Raw genomic sequence first — 8,572 nt, forward strand, 5'->3', positions numbered from 1 at the left:
GGGATAAATAACGCGCAGTGGCGGCTCTTGTTGTGTTTTTATTTGAGTCCCGCCGGTTGTTTTTTTCGCGGATGCGACAATGACCTCAGTACTCATTATGCACGAATTAAAGTTGGATTGCATCAATGATTGGGCCTAATGCATTTCCCATGCATCCATGCACCATGGTTTCTAATTTTGTCAAAATTTCAAAGGGTGCAAAACTGAATTCCATTAGCTATATAAACACGTGTATTGCCTCAAGAACAACACACACACACACCTTGCCCAAGCTTTGCCAAGATGTCTCAGAACCTCACACTATAAAATTCCTTGAAGATTTCTTTGAAATCGAATTTGAATTTCACCTTCTGTTTTGAAGTTCAAACTCTAAGGATTCATAGCCTTTTTCATCTCAATTGATCACTGCAAGCAAGAGGAGGAAGAATCAAGCAAATTCAGATCGAGATCAAGTCAATTTGAAGCTACCCGAAGGTGATTTTTCAGAAACTTTGAGCCTTCGATTCTCTCTTAATTCTTCACCATTCTCTTCGATTTTTGCTTGGCTGAAGTCCTACCAATGTAGGCAACAAGATTGAGTTGCTTTGAGGTCAAATCAAAGCAACTCAGATCATGAACCTCAAATTTCAAATCCATGTATCTTTCAATATACTTGGAATTTGAAGAAATGAAGGTCAAATTCGTGCTCCTGCGCATTTTTCCTTTAAAACCATGTCTTCACTTTTCATTTTGTGGTGGACTATTCCAGTGAGGTCCACCGGAAAAGATAATCAGAGCTAAGGATACGGTGGTGCGTTTCAAAACCATCAGATCCCTTTGAAATGTTTTAATTTTGGACTTTCTTTTTCATTACCACGCGTGTGATGCATTGACCATGGTCTATGGTGGATAGCATGCGCTTGGCCATTAGATATGCCACCTCAATTAATGAGGGAGATCTGATGGCCCTTGTTTTTTTTTTGCATTTTCTGATTTTTCATTTAATTACCTTGTTTTGTTTAATTTATAATAAATTCATTTTTAATCCAAAAAATATGGGACTTTCACCAAAACTTTTTAAATACTTTTCTATCCCATATTCTGAATTAAAAATATTTTTTGGATTAATTTTGGTATTTTCATGAATTAAACATTTTTGTGCATATTTTTAATTGTTTAAAAATACTTATGACTTTTTTTTAAAAATCATGAAATTTTTTGTCTAAGGCCCTTTGACCTTGTTTGACTTAGCATAAATCCCTTGACCATTTATTTGGTGTTTTGAAGGGATTTAAGGTTTTATCCAAATTAAAATGTATTTTAATTCATTTTAAATATGATTTTTAATTGATTAAATATTTAAAAATATTGTTGGACCATTTTTATGGTCTTGTGATGTTTGAATTTCTGTTTGGGCCTTGGTCATGATTGATTTGACTTTTGTTGGATTAAAACCATTGGATTTAAGGGATTGATGAAATGTACATTTCATCTCCCAAAATGAATGGATGGTTTTGATTTGATGAAATTTCTCTCGTGATCAATTTGTGTTTCTATCTTCCCCTCTCTCTTCATCTTTTCATCCCTATTCTTTCCCATCCCCTCATTTGATTAATGAAATCTCTAATGTCTAAAGGCTAATTGGTTCATCAACGACCTTGTGTTAGATGAATCAATACAAGTGTGACTGAGATAGGTCCTTCCCATTTTGTTTTAGTGTGTGGTATGTTTTAGGAGTTTGGTTCTTTGTACCAAATATCTAACATGCATTAACACCTATAGTTTTATTGCCCGGCCTCGGATAGTTGTGACTTCTTCATAAGTCCAATTACGATTGCTTAACATAGAGCTAAATTTGACCCTCGAGACATATCATTCTAGTAAGTGAGATTGTAAGTCTCCCATTCTTCATGGCATGGTGTGGAGACTTGACCTTTTTTCTTTTCTTTCATGAGAGCTAGTGGCATACTTGTTGAATTATCCATGTTGGAGCCCTTCTCATGGAAGATGTATTGGTTTAAGGATCCATACTTGTGAATGAATGGTTGAGTATTCTCCAAAGAATGACTTAATCAATTAAAACTCACCACTAACTTAACACTAACCATTGACTAACTCTTATTCATTATGCTTTTACTTTCAAGTCATTTATTTTATACAATTTAAATTTCAGTCATTTATCGTCCATTGCCATTTACATTTCATATAGCTTGTTTATGTTGAAGTCCTTTTTCACTTTGCTCATTTGAGCCATGTCTTGTGATTGTATATATTGTTTGTTTATTTTGATTTTGTTTGTGGTCTTAGGACCTTTAAACACCTAACAACAACTAAAATCCTAAAAACCATTTGGTGGACCGTTGGAACTTGATCCGAGCTTTGGACTTAGAATTAGGCAACTTCCCCCGTGCTAAAGGACTTGGCCAATGCCAACATTTTGAGACTGATCTATCTTGAATTGAGCCTTAATCTGATGCAAGACCTTGAGGATCTCTTTGATTCATCTGCTAATATGTCTATGTGCTTAATTGTTATTATTGTCTATGTTTGATGTTTTGTTTTGAGTTGATCAAGGAATATTTCATCTGGTACATTGGAAGACAATGAAGACTACTAGTTATTGGAGTGCTTGCTTGGATGTGGATATCTTTATTTGATGCCTTGATCTTCATGATGTCTAGATATTGCTCATTGCTTATTGGTTATTGCTTGATCAAAGTCCAAAGGAAATTGGGTTTCTATATGACATTTTTGTCTATTGGATTGCATCCCATTGGTCAGATCTTTTCAAACTCTTAACTTTTAATTTGTGTTTAGGATAACCTTTTCATCTCCTCCCACTTCTTAAATTTCAAAACTTCTCCCTCTTTTCCAAAATCTTCTTTGCTTGTTTTCAAACTTAGGCATGTTTTAATGATTAGAAACTTTGGCCTTATGCCATTGAATTTTCAAACTCTTTCTTAAATCAAACTTGTAAATAAACTTAACCATATTGACTTAAATTTCAAAAGACAAAAAGAACTAATAACTCCATTATATTCAATATCACTCAAGCCCTAATCAATTTTTTATCAAGGGTTGATCATTACATAATCATCATGGCTTAAAATTCAAGAAAATATTAAGTTTGCACAAAGGGGTATAAGTTGGTTTGACCTAGTTTGCAAGTATGCCATGCCTTTGGTCCAAACTCCATAACTCCTTCGTTTTTTATCCAATTTCCAAGGTTTTTTGATCCAAATGTGTCTTTTTGGATCTTCTACAACTTTGATTCAATGGTCAAACATCAATTCATCTATTAAGTACCTAATTTGTTCAAAAGACTAAGTTACTAAAATGAGCCAAAACCTTTCCATGACCCCTACTTCCCACCCTTGTCATTTTCAGCTCAAACACTCTTTTGATTCCATTCATTTTGCATTTTGTTAAGCTTGTATCAAAGATCATTTGGCCTAATTTGGCTCAAAATACACGAGGGAATCAAAAGTTACGACATCATGAACACAAAACCTCAAAATGACCAAACATGCTGCAAAGTGCTTGACCAATTGCCCAACCCAAAAACCAGGTCAGGATCTCAACTTCACAAGCATGTAACTTTCATATCAAGGCTCATATTTACTTGATTCTTTTTTCATCTTGTTATACTCCATGAGTTAATCATTTGGCTCAAAGAAAATCATAAAACACACGAGTGTATCAGATTTAGCCTAAGCTTGAACATGGTGACCTGAACTCTGTTTTGTACCGTGACCTATAATGTTGAATCATGCACAAATCAACTTGGGACCACTTCTCACGTGTGAAAACTTGTTTCCCATGACCAAACGCATTTGATGACAACATGAAATGACTTGAAAAACTCTAAAATCATGAGTTTGACACCAAAATTTTAAAAACAAATTGGATCTGGAAATTTCTAAGTTAATTCACATGAATTCATATCTAATTCACACGTATTTGAATCCAAACACTTCCCGTATAAATAGAGGAAGTTTTTTCCTTCATTTGCAAGCTTTGAAAGCCAAAGAAACTCTGAAACCATTGAAGCCTGATACCTCTAAAAACCAATCACTCTTTTTTTTATTCAAGTCTTTTTGCTTTCATTTCTTTGCCCATAATCCATCATCGGCATCCACTGAAGCTATGTGAAGCATTGTCATGGTATGAATCCTCCTGCAACCCTACTTCTGGATCCACCATTGTTGACTTCTGAAGTTCCAATCGAGAAGGTAGATACAAGTTACCATTTAAGCAAACAAGTTACCATACTCTCCACCTTTTTCCACATATCAAAACCCCTCTCCTAACTGGGATTTATCTATTGTTTTAGTCATTTAATTTTATTTTGAAGAACTATGGTTCTTCCCGAGTATAAAAAAATTCTCCCTTCTCAGAGCAAATCAATTGCAATGATGCATGGAGACATGAACGATGAGATGTTTAGCAACTGAATCCATGCTTGATTCATGTTAAAAACACGAGTTCATGAAGTTGAAAAATCACACAAATGAAGGTTGAAGACGAAGACCTTCGCATGCTTTAGAGGTAAATTCAAAATTCCCAGCCAATGAGAGTGTGCCACCTAGCTATCTATTACATTCAAATTATTTTTAATTTCTTTTTAATTTCATTTTATTTCCTTTTCTTCTAAAATTGATTTTAAATAACTCCTTTAATATTTTTTAGTTCAACGTTTTTCCATAATTTCATAAAAATATTTTCGATTACATATAACTTTTGCATAATTTTTAAAATTATTTTTGCATTTAATTCATATTTTCTCTTATTTTTCATTTAATTTTCTTTTAACATTTTTTATTTTAATCATTTTAAAACATTTTTACCCCAACCTTTAAGGCCACATCATTCATATTTTTGTTGACCTCTCACATTTTTCTTGGACTTTTATTTGATGTTTTGATCCCTCTTTGACATTTTCTATTTTATTTTATTCTATTAATCATTTATAGTTTATTTTAATTCATTTTCATTTTATTTTTGATATTCACTTTAGGTTTTTAATTGAGTGGATTTCTTGGTTGATGAATTCTTCCATATCTCAAATCATTGATAGATGGACTCGAGGTTGATTCAACCTTCTTTGATTCAGAACTATTGATAGATGATCATGAATCGTATTTAATACTTTGCATCAATTATATGTTAACCCTCGATACACCATATTTTGAGTCCTTTGATTTGTGGATAGAATGATCCCTATGTGATTGCCTTGATTTTCCTCTTCATTCTTTCCACTTTCATCTCTTCTTTTCTATTTAACCATGGTGTGACATGTTGCTTGAGATTAACTTTGTCTTAATTCTCTAACTTGTCTGTCACATACATTGTATTAACCTACCTCAGATAGGTATGACTTCTACATAAGCCTACTTACGATTGCTTAACATAGCGCTAAATTGTCCCGACATAATTCATTAACCATTAACTCCGAACATTACTTATTGCTCTTTACACTATTGTAGTTTAATCTAAGTCATTTAGTTTATGTCATTTACTTAATGCACTTTAATTTCATGTCTCATTAATCATCATATCACTTCATACTCTATTCATATGGCCTTATTCATCTGTTGCTTCTTATCCTGTTTGATTGACGTGCTTGATAATCTTAATGAATCAAAACATGATAAAACAACTTGGACTTAATATTAACCATATGCTTGACTTTGAGTGTTAAAAACCTCTTGGACTTTGGACTTCAACTTAGGTTTAGACCCTTTGATTGACTTGGAGTGACCTTGGACCCTTGGACCTTGTTGACACTTTGACTTGATTTGCTTTTGTTAAACTTTTGAGCTTGCGGTCTTATTCATTTGTTTATTCATTTGCTCTTGCCTTTTGAATTCATATGCTTAGGATAATACATTTTTTACACACACATGGCTTTATCTTGGACTACCTAACAATGATACATATGACAATACACTTTACACCCACATGACTTCCTCTTGGTTACCTAACAATGAAACTTTAGGCTGGTGTTATATGTTTGTGCATCTTTGTTTGTTCATCAATCCCTTTAATTTGGCTTGGTTTTATCAAATTCACATTTGATGTACTAAATCCCTTTATTTGTTACAACTCCCATTTTGTTTATGTCAAGTGACCATAAGTCCATTGGTCACTTGATGGGACTTGCCTCTGTCACTTTGGAGCTTCATTCTTCCAATAAGTTCAAGACTTCAGTGGACTGTATATCTCCTCAGCAGATCTCAGTTCATCTGACTCATCCCCACAGGCATATTTGGGAACCTATTTCAACAACTTGTCAGTCATTAACTAGGCTTGTATGCCATGAGCCTTAAACAATAGACAATGATGAGAGGGGATCTTCCTTACACTTGTCTACAATATCTCTGAGTACGGGACGAATGACCCAGTTGCTCATAGTATTTGTCTATATTCATGGACTTTAGTGCAATTCTAGTCAATTCACTATTAAATTTGCAACCTAGCCTTTGTGGCTCCTCTTTTCAGATCATATTGCTTTAAACACCACTACAACCTCCTTTTAAGGTTTACACCTTCATAGTTATTCCCTCTCTTCTTTTTAGGGTTGACACCTTCATGGTTATTCCCAATTTCTTTTAGGATTGACACTTTCATGGTTATTCCTTTGGTTGACACCTTCATGGTTATTCCCTGGGTTGACACATTCATGGTTATTTCCACTTTCTCTTAGGGTTGACACCTCAGTGGTTATTCCCTGGGTTGACACCTTCATGGTTATTCCCCTCTTACTGGTTTAAATACATTTTCCTTACCATGTTAGACCCAATGTGTTGGTAAGACCCTTGTCACGTGAATCTCTGACTTTGACAAGTTCCTGTTTTTCTTCCTTACCATGTTAGACCCAGTGCTTTGGTAAAACACTCGTCATGTTAGTCTTCGGCTTTGACAAGCTTCCTTTATTTTGGTTTAAACACCACCCCTAATCATATTTTGTCTCAATCCTTGTCCTCCGAACTACGGAGCTCTGGCTTCCTCATTGCACTATAAGGGTACGTAGGCACGAGGATGCGAATCCTTGACGAACATTTTCCTTCTTTTTCTTTCTCTAGTTCTCTGAACTACGAGACTTTGACTTTATCATTGCACCATGAGAATACATAGGCATGAGGACCCAAATCTTCTTCGAGCATTCTTTTTCTAACCCTTTTCTGTTTTACAGGTACATGAAGATAACAACACCCATCCAAGCAAGAGCTTTCGAAATGTTTTCCATGGAATACCATGGATGTGAAGGGTATTAATATCTTCCCCCTTGCATAACCAAGTTCCTTACCCGTTTCTCTGTTTCCCATTAAGTTTTATCAATATTTTTCATTCCCTTTTTTGGGATAAATAAAGTTTAGTGCCGACTCTGTTGTACCTTCGAGCGTGCGATGCATTCGATGAACATATTTCAGCTAACTTCAGCTATGACCATTGAATCATTGTTGTAAGGGTGGGTGTCGATGACATATTTACTAGAAAATACAATATTAAATTCTGACTCTTTCTTGAAGGTTTAGGGCTAATGGGTGAACCTTTTACCTTTTAGATTTGTCGAGCATATCTTTGAAGAGCGGAGTTGGACTTTCCATATTCGGCCAATCCCATACTATGGTGTAAATGGGTGTGGCCAATTTGGTAGATGTCATGATGCTTGTTTTTGTCACCAAACTAAAGAAGGTGTGTGAGGCAACTTATAAATTAAAAGTTAATGTGACCCATGTCAGTTGTACCAGGTCCCACAATGAGTATTAATGTACTCACTCAAAGTACAATAAAGGGTGAGACTTTGATTGTCAATGTTGCAAGAGGCTCTGTTGCATGATTTCTCTATAATTAATCCTTCTAATAAATTCCTTCACCAAGAGTATGGGAATGAGCGAGACATGTTCTCCCTTGAATTACATACATGGTTGTTTTTCTTAGAATGACATTCATACATCGTTACTCCGAGATACCTTAAAAGCTACATACACTAAATGAGACAAATAACGAGTCTTGGATCCAATTCCACCCATGCGACTAATAATGTATTTTGGATGACTATCCTGTTTTACGCATTTTAGGAGACATACTTATTTAAGCGCTGTCACTTTACTTAGTTTGAGGCATTCCATTATAAACCATTTTGACCCAATAGAATTATTGGGGTCTAATTTATTACTCATACCTTGCAATATAAAGACATAAGTTATGTTTTTTTGTTTATTTAAAATAAATTAATATATCTAACTAATTAAATTGAAAAATAGTATTTATTTATTTACTATTATTTTTAAATATTCTTTGTAATAATTAAATATTATTATTTTTATAATATTTTACTTTTCATAAGAATATATTTATATTTTATACAAATATAATTGTGTTTTCTATAATTAATTTATATTATTTTACGATAAAATATTTAAAAATTTGCTGGCTCAAAATACAAACAACTTTTTTAATGGAAATAGAATAGATAATTAATAATATAAATAACAATAAGATTTATTCAATAATATTAGTTAGTTACACATCATTTAACTAATATATTTTTAATGTTTGAAATTTTTTTGTTAGAATTTATTATTTA

This window comes from Lathyrus oleraceus, chromosome 6 (genome assembly GCF_024323335.1).
Source record: "Lathyrus oleraceus cultivar Zhongwan6 chromosome 6, CAAS_Psat_ZW6_1.0, whole genome shotgun sequence".
NCBI classification, from domain to species: Eukaryota; Viridiplantae; Streptophyta; class Magnoliopsida; order Fabales; family Fabaceae; genus Lathyrus; species Lathyrus oleraceus.